Genomic DNA, 25,155 nt, shown 5'->3' on the forward strand with positions numbered 1-25,155 from the left:
TTTTATTTTACTTAAAAAATTGCTACAGCTTTATAAACAGACTAAAAAGTACACTAGAGTCTATAGCACAGGCGGGATTGCAAATGTTTATAAACGTGTGCAAAACAAACCGCTTTCCAAACGTGGATCTTTGGTTGGGTATTTTGCCCATTTATTAGCAGCAAAGATAAAACATATCACGGTAAATACTTAGGCCTACACATAGCCTACACACCCTGTTTACTATCTCACATGCTATGCTCTGTTTAGCAGCCTTCTTGAGATCTTAATATAATAATATAATCTAACAATATACGCCATTTAGCAGAGGCTTTTATCCAAAGCGATTTAGTCATGCGTGCCTAAATTTTACAACGGGTGTTCCCAGGAATCAAACCCACTAGCCTGTCGTTGCAAGCGCCATGCTACTTTCTGACAAAGAATCCATGTGGGTGCATGTATTTGAGGATCAGTCTCATAATTATTGCAGTTATGCAAACCTTTGTGTCTATGTGTGCGTGCTGGCGTGCTTGCATGCGTGTGGACACAGGGAGGAGGGCATTTACCCAATTTACTCAATGAGATATGAGACATTAGTGTGACATGTAGGCCTAATGCAATACACTGTAGAAAGCAGATGGAAGCAGGCAGGTCTTTTCATGAAATGCAAAAACATTTTCCCTTCCAGGACGCAGTTGCACATGCAGGCAAGGGATACAATCAGGGTAAGGTACTCCATGAAGTTCAGAGCGCCGTCCTGGTCCAGCATCGTCATCAGGTCATCCCCTTCAGGACCACCCTTCTGCTCATGACAACGTAATATAAGATCACAAGGAAGACACAACACATTAGGATATCATTATTTTGTTGTCAATCGCACTGAATGGCTGACACTTCACACATGTCAAGAGAACGTGAAGGGAAGGGATTGGATCACAAGGAAGACAATACATTAGGATATCTATACTTTGCTGTCATTAGTAGGCTACTAAATGAATGAGACTCCAGGCATTTTAATCAGTCAATCTCAATTAAACTATATTTCATGTTAATGTTTTATTAAAATCACAACACATAACAATAACCGATAAATCACCGATAAATCCACTATAATTGAGAATTTCAATAAACATTTCTCTACGGCTGGCCATGCTTTCCACCTGGCTACCCCTACCCCGGTCAACTGCCCAGCACCCTCCACAGCAACCCACCAAAGCCCCCACCATTTCTCCTTCACCCAAATCCAGATAACTGATGTTCTGAAAGAGCTGCAAAATCTGAACCCATACAAATCAGCTGGGCTAGACAATCTGGACCCTCTCTTTCTAAATGATATGCCGAAATGATCTGCCGAAATTATTGCAACCCCTATTACTAGATTGTAAAGCTGCCACGGTCATCCTCCTCTTCAAAGGGGGTGACACTCTAGACCCAAACTGCTACAGACCGATATCTATCCTACCCTGTCTTTCTAAGGTCTTCGAAAGCCAAGTTAACAAACAGATTACCGACCATATCGAATCACACCGTACCTTCTCCGCTATGCAATCTGGTTTCAGAGCTGGTCATGGGTGCACCTCAGCCACGCTCAAGGTCCTAAACGACATCATAACCGCCATCGATAAGAGACATAACTGTGCAGCCGTATTCATCGACCTGGCCAAGGCTTTCGACTCTGTCAATCACCACATTCTTATTGGCAGACTCGACAGCCTTGGTTTCTCAAATGATTGCCTCGCCTGGTTTACCAACTACTTCTCTGATAGAGTTCAGTGTGTCAAATCGGAGGGCCTGTTGTCCGGACCTCTGGCAGTCTCTATGGGTGTGCCACAGGGTTCAATTCTCGGGCCGACTTTTCTCTGTATACATCAATGATGTTGCTCTTGCTGCTGGTGATTCTCTGATCCACCTTTACGCAGACGACACCATTCTGTATACTTCTGGCCCCTCTTTGGACACTGTGTTAACTAACCTCCAGACGAGCTTCAATGCCATACAACTCTCCTTCCGTGGCCTCCAACTGCTCTTAAACGCAAGTAGAACTAAATGCATGCTATTCAATCGATCACTGCCCGCACCTGCTCGCCCGTCCAGCATCACTACTCTGGACGGCTCTGACTTAGAATACGTGTACAACTACAAATACCTGGGTGTCTGGTTAGACTGTAAACTTTCCTTCCAGACTCACATTAAGCATCTCCGATCCAAAATTAAATCTACAATCGGCTTCCTATATCGCAACAAAGCATCCTTCACTCATGCTGCCAAACATACCCTCGTAAAACTGACCATCCTACCGATCCTCGACTTCGGTGATGTCATCTATAAAATAGCCTCCAACACTCTACTCAACAAACTGGATGCAGTCTATCACAGTGTCATCCGTTTTGGCACCAAAGCCCCATACACTACCCACCATTGCAACCTGTACGCACTCGTTGGTTGGCCCTCGCTTCATACTCGTCGCCAAACCCACTGGCTACAGGTTATCTACAAGTCTTTGCTAGGTAAAGCCCCGCCTTATCTCAGCTCACTGGTCACCATAGCAGCACCCACTCGTAGCACGCGCTCCAGCAGGTATATCTCACTGGTCACCCCCAAAGCCAATTCCTCCTTTGGTCGTCTTTCCTTAAGTTCTCTGCTGCCAATGACTGGAACGAACTGCAAAAATCTCTGAAGCTGGAGACTCATATCTCCCTCACTAGCTCACAGATCACTGCACCTGTACATAGCCCATCTGTAAACAGCCCATCTATCTACCTACCTCATCCCCATACTGTATTTATTTATCTTGCTCCTTTGCACCCCAGTATCTCTACTTGCACATTCATCTTCTGCACATCTACCATTCCAGTGTTTACTTGCTATATTGTAATTACTTCACCACCGTGGCCTATTTATTGCCTTAACTTACCTAATTTGCACTCACTGTATATAGACATTTTGTTTTCTTTTGTTCTACTCTATTATTGACTGTATGTTTTGTTTATTCCATGTGTAACTCTTGTGTTGTTGCATGTGTCGAATTGCTATGCTTTATCTTGGCCAGGTCGCAGTTGCAAATTAGAACTTGTTCTCAACTAGCCTACCTGGTTAAATAAAGGTGAAATAAAAATAAATAAAAATAAAAAATAGCATTAGAATAGCATTTGCTGGTTTATGAAGGACTAGTTTCCCAGACAGAGATTACGCCTAGTACTGCACTTTAAAACTGGCACGACCGTTTGCGATATTAGAACAAAAACATTACTGCAAACAATTTATACTTTTCAATCGGATATCCTTGCACGCGCTATAGAACAGCACAATACATACTGCATTTCCTTTTTACCACATTGCACGACGCTCCTCACCAATGCTTTGTCAACAAAGCAAAAAATATAACAGCGGTTGGGCCGACCGTGTCCTCACTGCGGATTCCATCTTTTAAAAAAAGCATGCTCAATTGATAATCTTAATTGAAAGTGCTTTTTAGTCCAGGACTATAGGCCTAATCTGTGTCCGGGAAACTGGTCCGAGGTGTTGCAATGACTCACCACAGCGATGTTGGACAGCTCTGCCTTGATAAGGTTGGTTAGCTTTCTTGCTGAGGGTCTTGGCATCTCCACTGCCAGCATGCTTGTGGAAGGCCATAATGAGAGCTCCCAGGGAGGCTTCCAGGGGTGTGGGCTGTGCCATGGTGTCTGAGACTGATGGTGATCCTGGGGGTGGAAACTATTATAAGTAGGCTACTAGGCAAGCAGCTTACATGTGGAATGCCTTATGTTTTGCATCGAAATAAAGAGGACTAAGTCAGTAAGTAAGTGAAACTACATACAGTACTGTAAGTAGGCGTTTACCACATGCAGAATATGCATGGTAAATTGATACGTTTACTCAGACCGATGATATCACACAAGTAACTGACATTTGAACTCTTGTGAATGCATGAACAGTAAATTAATGTTCATGTTTGAGACATTCTAAGTATTTTTATGACAAAGTAGCGTGTGTAGGTATAGAACTAAACAGATATGAATAGTACACGTTAAGGAAAAAAACATTAACAGAAGAATAATGTGCATTTCTCAAAAGTGTTTTAAAAGTATTTATTTCCTGCATTCTACCCTATTGATCAATGTACTATTTTGTTCTTCAGTCTAATCAGCAGATTAAAAAAGGAATAGCCACATTGTAAAAAATAAAATTAATAAAAATGGTATGTAGGGAAGACCAGGGATGGCTGTAACACTTTTTGCATTTTTGTCAATTTCTCAGAGATTGTTTGAGGTACTAAATTCAAAATTTGATACAAACAACTTACATCTGTCTGCTACAAATTGATATAGGTGTTATTTCTCTAAATCAAACTGACAAGGTGTGACTTTTTCCTCAAATACAAGGAGTGAAATTACAATTTACACCACCTCCCAGGTCAGTTGTAACAGGGCTTGGGGGTGAAACGTAACAGTTTGAAAAATTGCATAAATCATGACATGAAACAAAAGATTGAAAGCCTTTATTCAGAACATGAGAACAACATTGCCATGTTTAACATATGTTTTTGTGTGGCAGAAATAATAAAATAATTTAAAAAATGTACACTCCATTAACTGTCCCTTCTCAACTAAACAAAAACATCTGACAACTAAACAACTGAACAAAACAGCTGAATGTTTGTGGTGTGAGTGCCGCTTGTGTTTGTGTGTGTGAGTGACTGAGTTTGAGAGAGACAGAGGGGTGGTGTGTGAGTGTGTGTGAGAGAGAGCGGTGTTTGTGTGTGTATGACTGAATCTTGGACATGTTCACTGAATCAGAGTCACAGTTGTGACAGTGGTATGGTATTCCTGGGGTACAGGCTTGGTGGGACCTGTCATGCCAAAAAGTGTCCCTACCCCCTGCGTCACAATGGGATTCAATGACCTCTAGGTTCCATTGATAGGGCTGTTGCTTGAACTTGCAAAATTCTGACTGGCCTACGTAATGAAACAAAGTGTCCTTTGCTATGTTGGTTGCTTCGCTCTATTTTACCTTGTAGCGTCACGGAAGAGGGACGACGTTCTAGATCTATTTCACCTCATAAGTGCTCGCTCGGTCAGCGCAAATATATCACCTCAGAATCGCTCTACAAGGACGTTGTTTTTACGGTGAATACCTGCTGACTACCTCCTGCTTCAGAAGACCGAAAATACTGAAAAGGGTTAAAACTCTTTCTTTGATATTTGTCTTTATATAAGATAATATTGTCAAATAGGAAGAAATAATTGAAGCTGTTCTAAGATTGATTTTAGATTGACTTTGCTAGCTACGTATTTACAGTGCATTCGGAAAGTATTCAGACCTCTTGGCTTTTTCCACATTTTGTTACGTTACAGCCTTATTCTAAAATGGATTTAAACATTTTTTGAAATCATCAATCTAAACACAATACCCCATAATGCCAATTCCGAAATTTGTTTTTAATTTCGATTTTTTTTTTTTTATGAAATATTACATTTAAGTATCCAGACCCTTTACTGAGTACTTGGGTATGATGATGCTACAAGCTTGGCACACCTGTATTTGGGGAGTTTCTCCCATTCTTCTCTTCAGATCCTCTCAAGCTCTGTCAAGTTGGATGGGGAGCGTCACTGCACAGCTATTTTCAGGTCTCTCCAGAGATGTTCGATCGGGTTCAAGTCCGAGCTCTGGCTGGGCCACTCAAGGACATTCAGAGACTTGTCCCGAAACCACTCCTGCATTGTCCAGTTGGAAGATGAACCTTCGCCCCAGTCTTAGGTTCTGTGCACTCTGGAGCAGGTTTTCATCAAGGACTTCTCTGTACTTTGCTCTGTTCATCTTTCGCTCAATCATGACTAGTCTCCCAGTCCCTGCCGCTGAAAACATCCCCACAAGATGATGCTGCAACCACCATGCTTCACCATAGGGATGGTGCAAGGATTCCTCCAGAAGTGACTCTTGGAATTCAGGCCAAAGAGTTCAATCTTGGAATATTCTTTCTCATGGTCTAAGAGTCCATTAGGTGCCTTTTGGCAAACACCAAGCAGGCTGCCATGTGCCTTTTACTGAGGAGTGGCTTCCGTCTGGCCACTCTACCATAAAGGCCTGATTGGTGGAGTACTGCAGAGATGGTTGTCCTTCTGGAAGGTTCTCTCATCTCCACAGAGGAACTCTGGAGCTCTGCCAGTGACCATCAGGTTTTTGGTCACCTCCCTGACCAAGGCCCTTCTCCCCCGATTACCCAGATTGGCTGGGCAACCAGCTCTAGGAAGAATCTTGATGGTTCCAAACTTTTTCCATTTAAGAATGATGGAGGCCACTGTGTTCTTGGGGACCTTTAATGATGCAGAAATTACCCTTCCCCAGATCTGTGCCTTCGACACAATCCTGTCTCTGAGTTCTACGGACAATTCCTTCGACCTCATGGCTTGGTTTTTGCTCTGACATGCACTTTCAACTGGGGACCTTATATAGACATGTGTGCCTTTCCAAATCATGTCCCATCAATTGAATTTACCACAGGTGGACTCCAATCAAGTTGTAGAAACATCTCAAGGATGATCAATGGAAACAGGATGCACTGAGCTCAATTAGAGTCTCATAGAAAAGGGTCTGAATACTTATGTAAATAAGGTATTTGTTTTTTATTTGCAATAAATTAGCAAAAATGTCTAAAAACCTGTTTCCACTTTGTCATCGTGGGGTATTGTGTGTAAAGTGATGTGGGACATTTTTTATTTAATCCATTTTAGAATAAGGCTGTAACGTAACAAAATGTGGAAAAAGGGAAGGGGTCTGAATATGTTACGAATGCACTGTACATCAGCCTGCCTAGTCAGCTAGCTAGCCAGACAGTTTTATTTAGCTAACGATAGCTAGCTAACTGTTATTGTAGCTTTCTGTTTGTATGTAGCTTGCACTTTAATGGCATCCCTCGAGGAGATTTTGTTTCATCTTTCCAATCTTGACAAGAGTCGCAACATTCGTAGGGCAGAGAAATTCACAGGGTAAAGTTTAATACTTAACTTCAATTAGATCACTGGAAGGATTTACTGAACAACCGTTTTTCAACACTTAGCCATCTAGTTGGTCATCTACATGTTGCTAACTACAGTGGGGGGAAAAAGTATTTAATCCCCTGCTGATTTTGTACATTTGCCCACTGACAAAGAAATGATCAATCTATAATTTTAATGGTAGGTTTATTTGAACAGTGAGAGACAGAATAACAACAAAAAAATCCAGAAAAACGCGTGTCAAAAATGTTATAAATTGATTTGCATTTTAATGAGGGAAATAAGTATTTGACCCCCTCTCAATCAGAAAGATTTCTGGCTCCCAGGTGTCTTTTATACAGGTAACGAGCTGAGATTAGGAGCACACTCTTAAAGGGAGTGCTCCTAATCTCATCTTGTTACCTGTATAAAAGACATCTGTCCACAGAAGCAATCAATCAGATTCCAAACTCTCCACCATGGCCAAGACCAAAGAGCTCTCCAAGGATGTCAGGGACAAGATTGTAGACCTACACAAGGCTGGAATGGGCTACAAGACCATCGCCAAGCAGCTTGGTGAGAAGGTGACAACAGTTGGTGCGATTATTGGCAAATGGAAGAAACACAAAAGAACTGTCAATCTCCCTCGGCCTGGGGCTCCATGCAAGACCTCACCTTGTGGAGTTGCAATGATCATGAGAACGATGAGAAATCAGCCCAGAACTACACGGGAGGATCTTGTCAATGATCAAGGCAGCTGGGACCATAGTCACCAAGAAAACTGAAATCCTGCAGCGCCCGCAAGGTCCCCCTGCTCAAGAATACATATACATGCCCATCTGAAGTTTGCCAATGAACATCTGAATGATTCAGAGGACAACTGGGTGAAAGTGTTGTGGTCAGATGAGACCAAAATGGAGCTCTTTGGCATCAACTCAACTCGCCGTGTTTGGAGGAGGAGGAATGCTGCCTATGACCCCAAGAACACCATCCCCACCGTCAAACATGGAGGTGGAAACATGCTTTGGGGGTGTTTTTCTGCTAAGAGGACAGGACAACTTCACCGCATCAAAGGGACGATGAACAGGGCCATGTACTGTCAAATCTTGGGTGAGAACCTCCTTCCCTCAGCCAGGGCATTGAAAATGGGTTGTGGATGGGTATTCCAGCATGACAATGAACCAAAACACATGGCCAAGGCAACAAAGGAGTGGCTCAAGAAGAAGCACATTAAGGTCCTGGAGTGGCCTAGCCAGTCTCCAGACCTTAATCCCATAGAAAATCTGTGGAGGGAGCTGAAGGTTCGAGTTGCCAAACGTCAGCCTCGAAACCTTAATGACTTGGAGAAGATCTGCAAAGAGGAGTGGGACAAAATCCCTCCTGAGATGTGTGCAAACCTGGTGGCCAACTACAAGAAACGTCTGACCTCTGTGATTGCCAACAAGGGTTTTGCCACCATGTACTAAGTCATGTTTTGCAGAGGGGTCAAATACTTATTTCCCTCATTAAAATGCAAATCAATTTATAACATTTTTGACATGCGTTTTTATTTTTATTTTTTTATTCTGTCTCTCACTGTTCAGATTAACTGACCATTAAAATGATAGACTGATCATTTCTTTGTCAGTGGGCAAACCTACAAAATCAGCAGGGGATCAAATACTTTTTCCCCCCTCACTGTATACATTTAGTTATATGTCTGTCATATTGAGGTATCTAGCTATAAGTTAACCTTGATCAATCAAATGGATAGGTGTGAGCAATTATAGTAGGTCCAACTGCCCTTAACTAGGTTTCTTCGCTAGACAGAGAGAGAGACAGACAGACAGACAGACAGACAGACAGACAGAACCAGAGAGAGAGGAAGAAAGTGAGAAAGGATGAAAGTGAGAGAGGGAGAGAGAGGTGGGAAGAGAGTGAAAGACAGAGAGAGAGAGGGAGAAACAGAGAGAAAGAAAACAGAGCAAATTTACTTAGACTAGTATTTCAGCAACCCTTGTCTTCCAACTTGTTAGACAATCACAACAAATCCTATTGCGACGCGGGGGGCGGACACTATTTGGCCTGACAGGCCCATAATTTGCATTCCCAGCACTGAACCCATACCTCCGAAGGCTTGTTACAACTAACCCTGACCCTTGCATTGTTATCTTACATGAAATAAATCTACACACACTGGTTATAAACCTGATACAAGTTTGGTGAATCTAACTACAAAGCAGGTAATGCCATCGCATAAACAATTTTGGTTAAAAAAAGTATTTCTTACCTCAAAATCATATTCTTGTCAATGAAATCTGCTGTCTATCACAGGTCCTTGCTTCTTCACATGAGGGTTGAGGACTAAACTGAGCATGTGCACAGCCAGTCACATAATTCTAGCTTGTTCCTGATTGGAGATATTGAGAGCGTTACAACTATCCTATGTTACAAACAACCCTGGTCTCCCCTAATTTACTGGCAGACAGTTAATCACCATAAAAACAATGGTTTTTTTTAGAGTGCAGGCAGGATACTCCACAATCCACTGGTACTCACAAACAATTTGTCCAAATAGCCTATTACAGCGCAAATTGCTGTGCAATGCGATGTCTGTCTGTTACCGGCTTGGTTTTCCAGAACAGCGCATTTCTTACCTTCACCTGGAATCTAGCCGCCATGATAGGAAGGTTTCTTCCATGGTAATCGGAGCGATGCTCCCGGAGAGGATAGACACTGAAGGGGGGTATTTCTGCGGGGGGGGGGGGTATTTCTGCCCGCCACAAGGAGGGGTGAAGGGAACATTTGTCTGCATGCATCATCATTAGCCTATAAAATGTCATAGGCTATAACTACAACGGGAAAACAACAAAACGTGTAAACACAGACAAATCACACACTGACACGATCACAGACACAGGCTACTCACGAACCAGAGCGTCCATCATTGAAGTGAGCGTTCAATCCGACTGTGCCTCCTTCGATGAATTACACATGATACCCCTACCGTTATCATAACAATAACTACAGGTGCCATGAAGGCAAATATTGCAAAATAGATATTCATAACTCCTGGATGATCACCTTATTTAAATGGAGAAGGCCTTGCTTTAATATGGCATATGTTTTGCGCAATAAAATTGGAAGTGGACGCACGCACGTAAGGCTATAGCCTACATTATACAACGTAATAGAGCAATCAATCCAAATGGAAGAGAGAAATTAAATTTGTAACGAAATTAAATTTAGGTCTAAACGATAATCCGATCATGAAAATGCACACACCGTTCAGATTGTTTGCCAGATTATGCGCTTGATAGGCTACTCCCCGCCCAGATTTAACCCACCCACCTTTACCGAATCGCATCAACCTTGGACACCGTGCCACGATTCAGGGATTTCGGGATTTCGGTCTCTGCTGGTACACTGCAATATAATGGGGCGGGGGTAAAAAAGGACTACAATAGTCAGAGCATGTGTAGCCTAATAAACCATGTTAAAGTGGCCTCAGTTAAATTTATATTTTACATAGGAAATGACTGCTGTAAAAGAAATAACAGTGGCGGACATGCCTGTTTACCAATGTCAAGTGGGATTGCAAATGTTTGTAAATGCTTTACAAAACGTACTTGGGTCTTTTTTGCCCATTTATTAACAGCAAAGATAACATATTTTGTAGTGATCATCACTATATGAGTCATTTTTACAATTCCCACCGAGTGAGTTAACCCTATTAGCGCGATGGTGTTTGCCTTTTGTTGGGTTGCGTTAATTCGAATCTGGTATTGGAATAAAATGATTACCACACAGTTTATATCGTCTATGTATTTTAATTAATGCAAACTCTTGAATGGTAAATATGATGTTCATATATACGGGCTCACTGAAACACCAGCAGGGCAGACAGAGAACTCACTGTTTAAGCACAAAGTTCTTCTTTAATACTCTGACAGAGATAGGCCCGCTCTGTGCGGGAACTATCAGAGTAGAGGCTGGGTGTGGTTTAGACTTACTCCAGCCTATCGTTGGCGTGCAGGCTGGTCCAAGCCTCCTGGCGCATCACAGGAGGCATTAATGTCAGAAGTGGGAGGCCTTTAGACCACAGAAACGCACGGCCGGGACGTGTGAAGAGGCGGAGAAGTCCAAAAGCTGGAAGGTGCGTTCAGAGGGGGCAGTGTAGCGATTCTTGCTATATGAGCGACTTCACAATTCCCATCAAGTGGGTTAACCCATAGAGATGTATAGAGGACTCTAGTGCCCAAAAGACAATTTTAGCATCAAATCAAACTTTATTTGTCACGTGTGCAAATACAACAAGTGTAGACCTTACCATGAAATGCTTACTTACAAGCCCTTAACCAACAGTGCAGTTAAAGAAGAGTTAAGAAAATATTTACCAAATAAACTAAAGTAAAAAATTTAAAATAATAAAAAGTAACACAATAACATAACAATAGCGAGGCTATATACAGTGGGTACCGGTACCGAGTCAGTGTGCGGGAGTACAGGTTAGTTGAGGTAATTTGTACATGTAGGTATGGGTAAACTGATTATGCATAGATAATAAACAGCGAGTAGCAGCAGTGTACAAAAAAAATGGAGGGGGGGGGGTCAATGTAATAGTCCGGTGGCCATTTGATTAATTGGACAGCAGTCTTATGGCTTGGGGGTAGAAGCTGTTAAGGAGCCTTTTGGTCCTGGACTTGGCGCTCCGGTATCACTTGCCATGCGGTAGCAGAGAAAACAGTCTATGACTTGGGGGACTAGAGTCTCTGACAATTTTATGGACTTTCCTCTGACACCACCTCTTATATAGGTCCTGGATTGCAGGAAGCTTGGCCCCAGTGATGTACTGGGCCGTACGCACTACCCTCTGTAGCGCCTTACGGTCAGATGCCGAGCAGTTGCCATACCAGGTGGTGATGCAACCGGTCAGGATGCTCTCGATGATGCAGCTGTAGAATTTGTTGAGGATCTGGGGACCCATGCCAAATCTTTTGTGAAAAGAGGGCACAACTGTCTTGGTGTGTTTGGACCATGATAGTTTGTTGGTGATGTGGACTCCAAGGAACTTGAAACTCTCGACCCGCTCCACTACAGCCTCATTGATGTTAATGGGGGCCTGTTCGGCCCGCCTTTTCCTGTAGTCCATGATCAGCTCCTTTGTCTTACTCACATTGAAGAAGAGGTTGTTGTCCTGGTACCACACTGCCAGTTCTCTGACCCCCTCCCTATAGGCTGTCTCATCGTTGTCGGTGATCAGGCCTACCCCTGTTGTGTTGGAGTCGTGTTTGGCCATGCGATCGTGGGTGAACAGGGAGTACAGGACGGGACTAAGTACACACCCCTGAGGGGCCACAGTGTTGAGGATCAGCATGGCAGACCATACCACCTGGGGGCGGCCCATCAGGAAGTCCCGGATCCAGTTGCAGAGGGAGGTGTTTAGTCCCAGGGTCCTTAGCTTAGTGTTGTGCTTCGTGGGCACTATGGTGTTGAACGCTGAGCTGTAGTCAATGAACAGCATTCTCACATAGGTGTTTCTTTTGTCCAGGTGGGAAAGGGCAGTATGGAGTGCGACTGAGATTGCGTCATCTGTGGATCTGTTGGGGCGGTATGTGAATTGGAGTGGGTCTAGTGTATCCGGGAGGATGCTGTTAATGTGAACCATGACTAGCCTTCAAAGCATTTCATGGCTACCGACGTAATCATTTAGGCAGGTCACCTTAGCTTCCTTGGGCACAGGGACTATGGTGGACTGCTTGAAACATGTAGGTATTACAGGCTCGGTCAGGGAGAGGTTGAAAATGTCAGTGAAGACACTTGCCAGTTGGTCCGCGCATGCTTTCAGTACACGTCCTGGTAATCCATCTGGCCCCGCGGCTTTGTGAATGTCGACCTGTTTAAAGGTCTTGCTCACATCGGCTACCGAGAGCATGCAGCGCCATTGAGGACTTTCACCATTTTGAAGTAGTCAACTGGGTGGGACTTCTTATTAATTGAAGGGATACTGTGAGATTTCCTAGCTCCAACAGTGTAGTAGAATCTAACAATTCACAACAATACACACAAATCTAAAAGTAAAAGAATGTAATTAAGAAATATATAAATATTAGATTGAGCAATGTCGGAGTGGCATTGACTAAAATACAGTAGAATAGAATAGAGTATTTACATATGAGATGAGTAAAGCAGTATGTAAACTTTATTAAAGTGACTAGTGTTCAATTATTAAAGTGGCCAAGTCTATGTATACAAGGCAGCAGCCTCTAAGGTGCAGGGTTGCGTAACTGGGTGGAAGCCGGCTAGTGATGGCTATTTAACAGTCTGATGGCCTTGAGATAGAAGCTGTTTCTAAGTCTCTCCGTCCCAGCTTTGATGAACCTGTACTGACCTCGCCTTCTGGATGATAGCAGGGTGAACAGGCTGTGGCTTACGTTGTTTGATATCCTTGATGATATTTTTGGTCCGAAATTTCTTTTTGATACTGTCGCAAAGCTAACTAAAAAGCAGCCTTCGCAAATGGAGGATGGCTTTCACTTCAGCAGTAATAAATTTATGAACTTCTTTGAGGAAAAGATCATGATCATTAGAAAGCAAATTACAGACTCCTCTTTAAATCTGGGTATTCCTCCAAAGCTCCATTGTCCTGAGTCTGCACAACTCTGCCAGGACCTAGGATCAAGGGAGACACTAAAGTGTTTTAGTACTATATCTCTTGACGCAATGATGAAAATAATCATGGCCTCCAAACCCTCAAGCTGCATACTGGACCCTATTCCAACTAAACTACTGAAAGAGCTGCTTCCTGTGCTTGGCCCTCCTATGTTGAACATAATAAACGGCTCTCTATCCACCGGATGTGTACCAAGCTCACTAAAAGTGGCAGTAATAAAGCCTCTCTTGAAAAAGCCGAATCTTGATCCAGAAATTATAAAAAACTATCGGCCTATATCGAATCTTCCATTCCTCTCAAAAATTTTGAAAAAGCTGTTGCACAGCAACTCACTGCCTTCCTGAAGACAAACAATGTATACGAAACGCTTCAGTCTGGTTTTAGACCCCATCATAGCACTGAGACTGCACTTGTGAAGGTGGTAAATGACCTTTTAATGACGTCAGACCGAGGCTCTGCATCTGTCCTCGTGCTCCTAGATCTTAGTGCCGCTTTTGATACCATCGATCACCACATTCTTTTGGAGAGATTGGAAACCCAAATTGGTCTACATGGACAAGTTCTGGCCTGGTTTAGATCTTATCTGTCGGAAAGATATCAGTTTGTCTCTGTGAATGGTTTGTCCTCTGACAAATCAATTGTAAATTTCGGTGTTCCTCAAGGTTCCGTTTTAGGACCACTATTGTTTTCACTATATATTTTACCTCTTGGGGATGTCATTCGAAAACATAATGTTAAATTTCACTGCTATGCGGACGACACACAGCTGTACATTTCAATGAAACATGGTGAAGCCCCAAAATTGCCCTCGCTAGAAGCCTGTGTTTCAGACATAAAGAAGTGGATGGCTGCAAACTTTCTACTTTTAAACTCGGACAAAACAGAGATGCTTGTTCTAGGTCCCAAGAAACAAAGAGATCTTCTGTTGAATCTGACAATTAATCTGGATGGTTGTACAGTCGTCTCAAATAAAACTGTGAAGGACCTCGGCGTTACTCTGGACCCTGATCTCTCTTTTGAAGAACATATCAAGACTGTTTCAAGGACAGCTTTTTTCCATCTACGTAACATTGCAAAAATCAGAAATTTTCTGTCCAAAAATGACGCAGAAAAATTAATCCATGCTTTTGTTACTTCTAGGCTGGACTACTGCAATGCTCTACTTTCCGGCTACCCGGATAAAGCACTAAATAAACTTCAGTTAGTGCTAAATACGGCTGTTAGAATCCTGACTAGAACCAAAAAAATTGGATCATATTACTCCAGTGCTAGCCTCCCTACACTGGCTTCCTGTTAAGGCAAGGGCTGATTTCAAGGTTTTACTGCTAACCTACAAAGCATTACATGGGCTTGCTCCTACCTATCTTTCCGATTTGGTCCTGCCGTACATACCTACACGTACGCTACGGTCACAAGACGCAGGCCTCCTAATTGTCCCTAGAATTTCTAAGCAAACGGCTGGAGGTAGGGCTTTCTCCTATAGAGCTCCATTTTTATGGAATGGTCTGCCTACCAATGTGAGAGACGCAGACTCAGTCTCAACCTTTAAGTCTTTACTGAAGACTTATCTCTTCAGTAGGTCCTATGATTAAGTATAGTCTGGCCCAGGAGTGTGAAGGTGAACGGAAAGGCTGGAGCAACGAACCGCCCTTGCTGTCTCTGCCTTGCCGGTTCCCCTCTTTCCACTGGGATTCTCTGCCTCTAACCCTTTTACAGGGGCTGAGTCACTGGCCTACTGGTGTTCTTCCATGCCGTCCATGGGAGGGGTGCGTCACTTGAGTGGGTTGAGTCACTGACGTGGTCTTCCTGTCTGGGTTGGCGCCCCCCTTGGGTTGTGCCATGGCGGAGATCGTTGTGGGCTATACTCGGCCTTGTCTTAGGACGGTAAGTTGGTGGTTGGAGACATCCCTCTAGTGGTGTGGGGGCTGTGCTTTGGCAAAGTGGGTGGGGTTATATCCTGCCTGTTTGGCCCTGTCCGGGGTATCATCGGATGGGGCCACAGTGTCTTCTGATCCCTCCTGTCTCAGCCTCCAGTATTTATGCAGCAGTAGTTTATGTGTCGGGGGGGCTAGGGTCAGTCTGTTACATCTGGAGTATTTCTCTTGTCTTATCCGGTGTCCTGTGTGAATTTAAATATGCTCTCTCTAATTCTCTCTTTCTCTCTTTCTTTCTTTCTCTCGGAGGACCTGAGCCCTAGGACCATGCCTCAGGACTACCTGGTATGATGACTCCTTGCTGTCCCCAGTCCACCTGGCCGTGCTGCTGCTCCAGTTTCAACTGTTCTGCCTGCGGCTATGGAACCCTGACCTGTTCACCGGACGTACTTGTTGCACCCTCGACAACTACTATGATTATTATTATTTGACCATGCTGGTCATTTATGAACATTTTAACATTTTAACATTTTGACCATGTTCTGTTATAATATCCACCCTGCACAGCCAGAAGAGGACTGGCCACCCCTCATAGCCTGGTTCCTCTCTAGGTTTCTTCCTAGGTTTTTGGCCTTTCTAGGGAGTTTTTCCTAGGGAGTTTTTCCTAGCCACCGTGCTTCTTTCACATGCTTTGCTTGCTGTTTGGGGTTTTAGGCTGGGTTTCTGTACAGCACTTTGAGAATATCAGCTGATGTACGAAGGGCTATATAAAAATAAATTTGATTTGATTTGATTTGGTCTTCCTGTGACACCGGGTGCTGTAGGTGTCCTGAAGGGCAAGCAGTTTTCCCCCGGTGATGGGTTGGGCAGACCGCACCACCCTCTGGAGAGCCCTGCAGTATCACCATACCAGGCGGTGATACAGCCGACAGGATGTTCACAGTTGTGCATCTGTAAAAGTTTGTGAGGATTTTTAGGGGCCAAGCCAAAAGCAGTGGAGTAGACCTTCTAACTTCTCCAAAACTGGATGGTTGGTCATTTATAGTCTTACAAAGCTATACATAATAACTCATATTTTATTATTCCTTAATTTCACTGATAATCATAAGAAACGAGATTCTATCCACTACCTTATTCTTTCCGGTTGTCCCATAGAGATCGCAGCGTTGTATCTGTCTAAATGGCGCTGCTTGTGTGCTCACAGACGACATAATGGGACAGATACCATGATTTGGCTGATTTTGACTGAATGTCAGAACGCCACACATCTAGCTAGGGCTAGGCTATACTTTTATAGGAAACAGCTTCATTAATCTACTAGTAGGTACTACCAGTGCAACCAAGTGAATACAATTTGATCTCAACTACCCTTATAGTAGCCTACAAGGAAATGGTTTCACAGCATGATGTTATTACATATTAATTTGCCTACTAGCTACTACATATTTTATACACAAAACCTTTCATTCCTTATAAATTCCTTAATCCACAAAACCTATTCACAAAGAAAACACAAACAAATGAAAATTAAACAGCCATTTATTAATGTAGAATTTACAGTATATTTTAATACTGTAAGCCTCTCAACTGCGGTTGATTTGGCGCTGATTTTCTTCATTTTAGGCTTAAAGGAAGCACGTCGTCTTGTGTTTTGTATTTTCTATTTATTTTCCTGTTTTTTGTGTTTTGGAATGTCCGGTATCCCTGGGATACCATGCTGTCACAATATAAATTATGTAAGCACTTGTAGCCCAATTTTGATTCTGTAGAATCAATTGCGCATTGACTGGACATTCCAAATTACCATGGCAATTATGCATCACATTAGTAATATTAATATGCAACATGCAGCAATCCAAGGTATACTATCAACAGTGCTGCTGTGCTTTTAGCACCCTATTCCCTTTGCATAACATTTTCAAAGGCAGATCTCATGGCTCACTGCCCTGTTTTCCCCAACTCTTAAACTAACCCTCAAAGCCTTTCAAATAATGCTGTTAAATAAAGCAAGTTACTGTACATAATGAGTCAAACAAGCACTAGGCCTAAACATAGGCAACAAACGTGAGCTGGTAGATTAGTCAGCCCACTCTGGAGAGGTGAAATGTACATCCCACTCCTAGTTTGGATGTGCGTCCTGCGCATCAGACATGCTGGGCCAGCCCTAGCCTACAGGCCTACTGTTTTTTAATAGAAATAGATAACATGAGTTCATGGTGGGCCTATCAAAACATAGAATTTTAAAGAGAAAGTATGTGCCATGATCCGACAGGAGATAGGCCAATGGGAGGTTTTCTTTATGCACTGGAGTTGAGAATATTACCAGTATATCCAGACACATTTTGATTTTCAGGATGGGGGAATTGCATTGCAATCATGCATCACAATAGTAGGCCTAACTCTATTTCTGTTGTAGAATACTGTTTTTAATAGATATGGATAACATGGGTTCATGGTAGGCCTACCAAAACACACTCCACCAAGTCAGTGACACACGAGGCAGCAAGCAGCCATTTCGCACATCTTGCTGACTTAAGTAATGGTCATGAAAGCAAGTGCCATGATACAAAGGGAAATATGGGATTTTTTTTACATTCCTCCACAGATAATAGCATTGGTAGTCTATCCAGATACCAAAAATCTGAACAGATCAAATCAAATCAAATGTATTTATATAGCCCTTCTTACATCAGCTGATATCTCAAAGTGCTGTACAGAAACCCAGCCTAAAACCCCAAACAGCAAGCAATGCAGGTGTAGAAGCACGGTGGCTAGGAAAAACTCCCTAGAAAGGCCAAAACCTAGGAAGAAACCTAGGGAGGAACCAGGCTATGAGGGGTGGCCAGTCCTCTTCTGGCTGTGCCGGGTGGAGATTATAACAGCACATGGACAAGATGTTCAAATGTTCATAAATGACCAGCATGGTCAAATGATAATAATCATAGTAGTTGTCGAGGGTGCAACAAGTCAGCAACTCAAGAGTAAGTGTCAGTTGGCTTTTTCATAGCCGATCTTTGAGAGTATCTCTACCGCTCCTGCTGTCTCTAGAGAGTTGAAAACAGCAGGTCTGGGACAGGTAGCACGTCCGGTGAACAGGTCAGGGTTCCAGCAGGTCTGGGACAGGTAGCACGTCCGGTGAACAGGTCAGGGTTCCAGCAGGTCTGGAACAGCAGGTCTGGGACAGGTAGCACGTCCGGTGAACAGGTCAGGGTTCCATAGCCGCAGGCAGAACAGTTGAAACTGGAGCAGCAGCACGGCCAGGTGGACTGGGGACAGCAAGGAGTCATCATGCCAGGTAGTCCTGAGACATGGTCCTAGGGCTCAGGTCCTCCGAGAGAGAGAAAGAAAGAAAGAGAGAAAGAGAGAATTAGAGAGAGCATATTTAAATTCACACAGGACACCGGATAAGACAAGAGAAATACTCCAGATGTAACAGACTGACCCTAGCCCCCCGACACATAAACTACTGCAGCATAAATACTGGAGGCTGAGACAGGAGGGGTCAGGAGACACTGTGGCCCCATCCGATGAAACCCCCGGACAGGGCCAAACAGGCAGGATATAACCCCACCCACTTTGCCAAAGCACAGCCCCCACACCACTGGAGGGATATCTCCAACCACCAACTTACCATCCTGAGACAAGGCCGAGTATAGCCCACAAAGATCTCCGCCACGGCACAACCCAAGGGGGGGCGCCAACCCAGACAGGTAGACCACGTCAGTGACTCAACCCACTCAAGTGACGCACCCCTCCCAGGGACGGCATGGAAGAACACCAGTAAGCCAGTGACTCAGCCCCTGTAATAGGGTTAGAGGCAAAGAATCCCAGTGGAGAAAGGGGAACCGGCCAGGCAGAGACAGCAAGGGCGGTTCGTTGCTCCAGCCTTTCCGTTCACCTTCACACCCCTGGGCCAGACTACACTTAATCGTAGGACCTACTGAAGAGATGAGTCTTCAGTAAAGACTTAAAGGTTGAGACTGAGTCTGCGTCTCTCACATGGGTAGGCAGACCATTCCATAAAAATGGAGCTCTATAGGAGAAAGCCCTGCCTCCAGCTGTTTGCTTAGAAATTCTAGGGACAATTAGGAGGCCCGCGTCTTGTGACCGTAGTGTACGTGTAGGTATGTACGGCAGGACCAAATCGGAAAGATAGGTAGGAGCAAGCCCATGTAATGCTTTGTAGGTTAGCAATAAAACCTTGAAATCAGCCCTTGCCTTAACAGGAAGCCAGTCAGGATTCTAGCAGCCGTATTTAGCACTAACTGAAGTTTATTTAGTGCTTTATCCGGGTAGCCGGAAAGTAGAGCATTGCAGTAGTCCAACCTAGAAGTAACAAAAGCATGGATACATTTTTCTGCATCATTTTTGGACAGAAAGTTTCTGATTTTTGCATTGTTACGTAGATGGAAAAAAGCTGTCCTTGAAAGAGTCTTGATATGTTCTTCAAAAGAGAGATCAGGGTCCAGAGTAACGCCGAGGTCCTTCACAGTTTTATTTGAGACGACTGTACAACCATCCAGATTAATTGTCAGATTCAACAGAAGATCTCTTTGTTTCTTGGGACCTAGAACAAGCATCTCTGTTTTGTCTGAATTTAAAAGTAGAAAGTTTGCAGCCATTATGTCTGAAACACAGGCTTCTAGCGAGGGCAATTTTGGGGCTTCACCATGTTTCATTGAAATGTACAGCTGTGTGTCATCCACATAGCAGTGAAATTTAACATTATGTTTTCGAATGACATCCCCAAGAGGTAAAATATATAGTGAAAACAATAGTGGTCCTAAAACGGAACCTTGAGGAACACCGAAATTTACAGTTGATTTGTCAGAGGACAAACCATTCACAGAGACAAACTGATATCTTTCCGACAGATAAGATCTAAACCAGGCCAGAACTTGTCCATGTAGACCAATTTGGGTTTCCAATCTCTCCAAAAGAATGTGGTGATCGATGGTATCAAAAGCAGCACTAAGATCTAGGAGCAGGAGGACAGATGCAGAGCCTCGGTCTGACGTCATTAAAAGGTCATTTACCACCTTCACAAGTGCAGTCTCAGTGCTATGATGGGGTCTAAAACCAGACTGAAGCATTTCGAATACATTGTTTGTCTTCAGGAAGGCAGTGAGTTGCTGCGCAACAGCTTTTTCAAATTTTTTTGAGAGGAATGGAAGATTCGATATAGGCCGATAGTTTATAATTTCTGGGTCAAGATTTGGCTTTTTCAAGAGAGGCTTTATTACTGCCACTTTCAGTGAGTTTGGTACACATCCGGTGGATAGAGAGCCATTTATTATGTTCAACATAGGAGGGCCAAGCACAGGAAGCAGCTCTTTCAGTAGTTTAGTTGGGGTAGGGTCCAGTATGCAGCTTGAAGGTTTAGAGGCCATGATTATTTTCATCATTGTGTCAAGAGATACAGTACTAAAACACTTTAGTGTCTCCCTTGATCCTAGGTCCTGGCAGAGTTGTACAGACTCAGGACAACGGCGCTTTGGAGGAATACGCAGATTTAAAGAGGAGTCTGTAATTTGCTTTCTAATGATCATGATCTTTTCCTCAAAGAAGTTAATGAATTCATTACTGCTGAAGTGAAAGTCATCCTCTCTTGGGGAATGCTGCTTTTTAGTTAGCTTTGCGACAGTATCAAAAATAAATTTCAGATTGTTCTTATTTTCTTCAATTAAGTTGGAAAAATAGGATGATCGAGCAGCAGTGAGGGCTCTTCGATACTGCATGGTACTGTCTTTCCAAGCTAGTCGGAAGACTTCCAGTTTGGTGTGGCGCCATTTCCGTTCCAATTTTCTGGAAGCTTGCTTCAGAGCTCGTGTATTTTCTGTATACCAGGGAGCTAGTTTCTTATGACAAATGTTTTTAGTTTTTAGGGGTGTAACTGCATCTAGGGTATTGTGCAAGGTTAAATTGAGTTCCTCAGTTAGGTGGTTAAAACTGATTTTTGTCCTCTGGCATCCTTGGGCAGGCAGAGGGAGTCTGGAAGGGCATCAAGGAATCTTTGGGTTGTCTGAGAATTTATAGTACGACTTTTAATGCTCCTTGGTTGGGGTCTGATAGATACATATTTGATTTACAGGAGGGGGGGAATTGCATTGAATCCAATTATTAATTTCAAATTATTTACCGCTCAGAAGGGCAGGGTGCACTAGTGTAATGTAATACACTGAACAAAGCATATGGAAGCAGGCATTTTCCACTATAGAACACAGTTGCACATGCAGGGGATCCAATCAGGGTGATCTACTCCTTAAAGTCCACAGAACCGTCAGTGTCCTGGTCCAGCATTGTCATCATTCTGCTTATGTCAATATAATATAGGACCACAAGGAAGACAAAACAATTGGATTTCTGTATTTTGTTGTCAGTTAGACTTAATGACTGACTGTAACGGCTGTCGTTGGGAATGGATGACCAAAACGCAGACGGGATATGAATGCTCATCTTTATATTTAATTAGAATAAAGTGAACATAGAAAACAAGAAAACGAAGAACGGCAGGTGACAGTTTCACAGGCTATACAGAATCTAGCAGTGCGAAAAACAACAACCCACAAACCCAAGTGAAAAACACACACCTAATATATGACTCCCAATCAGGAACAACGATAACCAGCTGTCCCTGATCGGGAGCCACACAGACCAACATAGAAACATACAACCCAGAACAAACATACACAGACATCTTCTGCCACGTCCTGACCAAAATACTACACAACTACACCCTCTGCTGGTCAGGACGTGACACTGACACTCCACACAACATACAACCAATACAGTCAAACACCCTTCTGCTCATGTCAAGAGAATGTGGGCATGGGATATAAGATCACAAGGAAGGCACAATACATTAGGATTTCTGTATTTAATTGTTATTCGCACTGAATGGCTGAGACACCATGCAATATAGCAAGTCAGTCAAAGTTCAATAAAACTTTTTTTCAAGTGTATTTTTTATTAAAATCCTGACACACTTACAAGCTTTTACTGCAGTGGGCTAAAGCAGGGTCATACAGAGTCTTTCTTGGTAGTCTTAAACAAATCTACCAAAGTATACACCTCACACACATGGTTATGGGCTTAAGAAAATAAGTCACCTGTACCATGTCAGATATAGACTTGAAATGTATTACATTTTGGGTTTGCATCCCAATATTACACTTTATATACCAAAACCGTTCGCCATAGAAACACCAGATTTTCGGCTGTTTAAAAAAAGTAACGTTTATTAATTAGGAAATTATGCAAAATATTAATAACATTGCACCCAGGAGGCCACTAGCCATTTGACTGCAGGAAAGGGCTACAGTGATGCTACAGAGCTTTTGTATAATTTCAGCCAGTAGTTTTGAAAATAGTGCTCACTAGCCAAAATGGTCCCCAAAAATGTTGCACAATTGTGTGCTATATCAAATCAAGTCAAAGTGTATTGGTCACATACACATTATTAGCAGATGTTATTGTGGGTGTAGCGAAATGCTTGTGTTCCTAGCTCCTAAAGTGCAGTAGTATCTAACAATTCACCACAATACACACAAATCTAAAAGTAGAAGAATGGAATTAAGAAATACATAAATATTAGGACGAACAATGGCATTGACTAAAGTACAGTAGAATAGAATACAGTATTTACATATGAGATGAGTAAAGCAATATGTACGCATTATTAAAGTGACTAGTGTACCATTATTAAAGTGGCCAGTGATTCCATGTCTATGTATATTAGGGCAGCAGCCTCTAAGGTACAGGGTTGAGTAACCGGGTGGTAGCCGGCTAGTGACGGCTATTTAACAGTCTGATGGCCTTGAGATAGAAGCTGTTTTTCAGTCTCTCGGTCCCAGCTTTGATGCACCTATACTGACCTCGCCTTCTGGATGATGGTGAACAGTTCGTGGCTTGGGTGGTTGATGATCTTTTTGGCCTCCTTGTGACATCAGGTGCTGTCCTGGAAGGAAGGCAGTGTGCCCCCGGTGATGCGTTGGAGAGCCCTGCAGTTGCGGGCAGTGCAGTTGCCATACTAGGCGGTGATACAGCTCGACATGATGCTCTCAATTGTACATCTGTAAAACTTTGTGAGGGTCTTAGGGGCCAAGACACATTTCTTCAGCCTCCTGAGGACGAAGAGGCGCTGTTGAGCCTTCTTCACCACGATCAGCTCCTTCATTTTGTTGAAGTTGAGGGAGAGGTTATTTTCCTGGCACCACTCCACCAGGGCCCTCACCTCCTCCCTGTAGACTGTCTCGTCATTGTTGGTAATCAGGCCTACTACTGTTGTGTCGTCTGCAAACTTCATGATTGAGCTGGAGGTATGCGTGGCCAAGCTTTCATGAGTGAACAGGGAGTACAGGATGGGGCTGAGCACGTACCCTTGTGTGGCCCCTGTGTTGAGGATCAGCAAAGTGGAGATGTTATCTCTTACCTTCACCACCTGGTGGTGGCCTGTCAGCAAGTCCAGGACCCAGTTGCACAGGGTGAGGTTCAGACTCAGGGCCCCAAGCTTAATGATGAGCTTGGAGGGTACTATGGTGTTGAATGCTGAGCTATAGCAAATGAACAACATTCTTACATAAGTATTCCTCTTGTCCAGATGGGGTAGGACAGTGTGCAGTGCGATGGCGATTGCATCGTCTGTGGCTCTATTGGGGCGGTAAGCAAATTGAAGTGGGTCTAGGGTGTCAGGTAAGGTTGGGGCGGCAGGTAGGCTAGTGGTTAGAGCATTTGGCCAGTAACCAAAAAATTGCTGGATCAAATCCCTGAGCTGACAAGGTAAACATATGTTGTTCTGCCCCTGAGCAAGGCAGTTAACCCACTGTTGCCTGGGTGCAGTGGATGTTGATTATGGCAGGCCCCTGCACCTCTCTGATTCTGATGGGTTGGGTTAAATGTGGAAGACACATTTCAGTTGAATGCATTCAGTTGAACAAATGACTCCCCTGTTCCCTAAAGATAAAGGTAGAGGTGATATGATCCTTAACTAGCCTCTCAAATCACTTTGTGATGACAGATGCTAAGGGGCGATAGTCATTTAGTTCAGTTACCTTTTGATTTCTTGGGTACAGAAACAATGGTGGACATCTTGAAGCAAGTGGGGAGAGCAGAATATGTCCGTAAACACTCCAGCCATCTGGTCTGTACATGCTCTGAGACCGCCGATATGGTTTTCCCTTTGTAATCTGTGATTGTCTGTAGACCCTGCCACATAAGGGCCCTTGCCTTCACCCTCCGATCCAACAGGTCCCAGACGTGCTCAATGGGATTGAGATCCGGGCTCTTCGCTGGCCATGGCAGAACACTGACATTCCTGTCTTGCAGGAAATCATGCACAGAACGAGCAGTATGGCTGGTGGCATTGTCATGCTGGAGGGTCATGTCAGGATGAGCCTGCAGGAAGGGTACAACATGAGGGAGGAGGATGTCTTCCCTGTAATGCACAGCGTTGAGATTGCCTGCAATGACAACAAGCTCAGTCCGATGATGCTGTGACACAGTGCCCCAGACCATGACGGACCCTCCACCTTCAAATCGATCCAGCTCCAGAGTACAGGCCTCGGTGTAATGCTCATTCCTTCGACGATAAACACGAATCCGACCATCACCCCTGTTGAGACAAAACAGAGACTCATCAGTGAATAGCACTTTTTTCCAATCCTGTCTGGTCCAGCGA

The 25,155-nt window shown here is 43.6% G+C and overlaps 1 long non-coding RNA gene across 1 annotated transcript; it reads right to left on the reverse strand.

Annotated features, from left to right (window-relative positions):
• Positions 1–129: 129 nt before the first annotated feature.
• On the reverse strand, positions 130–10,332 carry LOC106570102 (uncharacterized). The gene is made up of 3 exons (XR_006758859.1): positions 9,866–10,332; positions 3,516–3,680; positions 130–781 (listed from the first exon to the last, which is right to left on the reverse strand). It is a non-coding gene; the product is annotated as an uncharacterized lncRNA (long non-coding RNA).
• Positions 10,333–25,155: the final 14,823 nt, after the last annotated feature.

This window comes from Salmo salar, chromosome ssa14 (assembly GCF_905237065.1).
Source record: "Salmo salar chromosome ssa14, Ssal_v3.1, whole genome shotgun sequence".
NCBI lineage: Eukaryota > Metazoa > Chordata > Actinopteri > Salmoniformes > Salmonidae > Salmo > Salmo salar.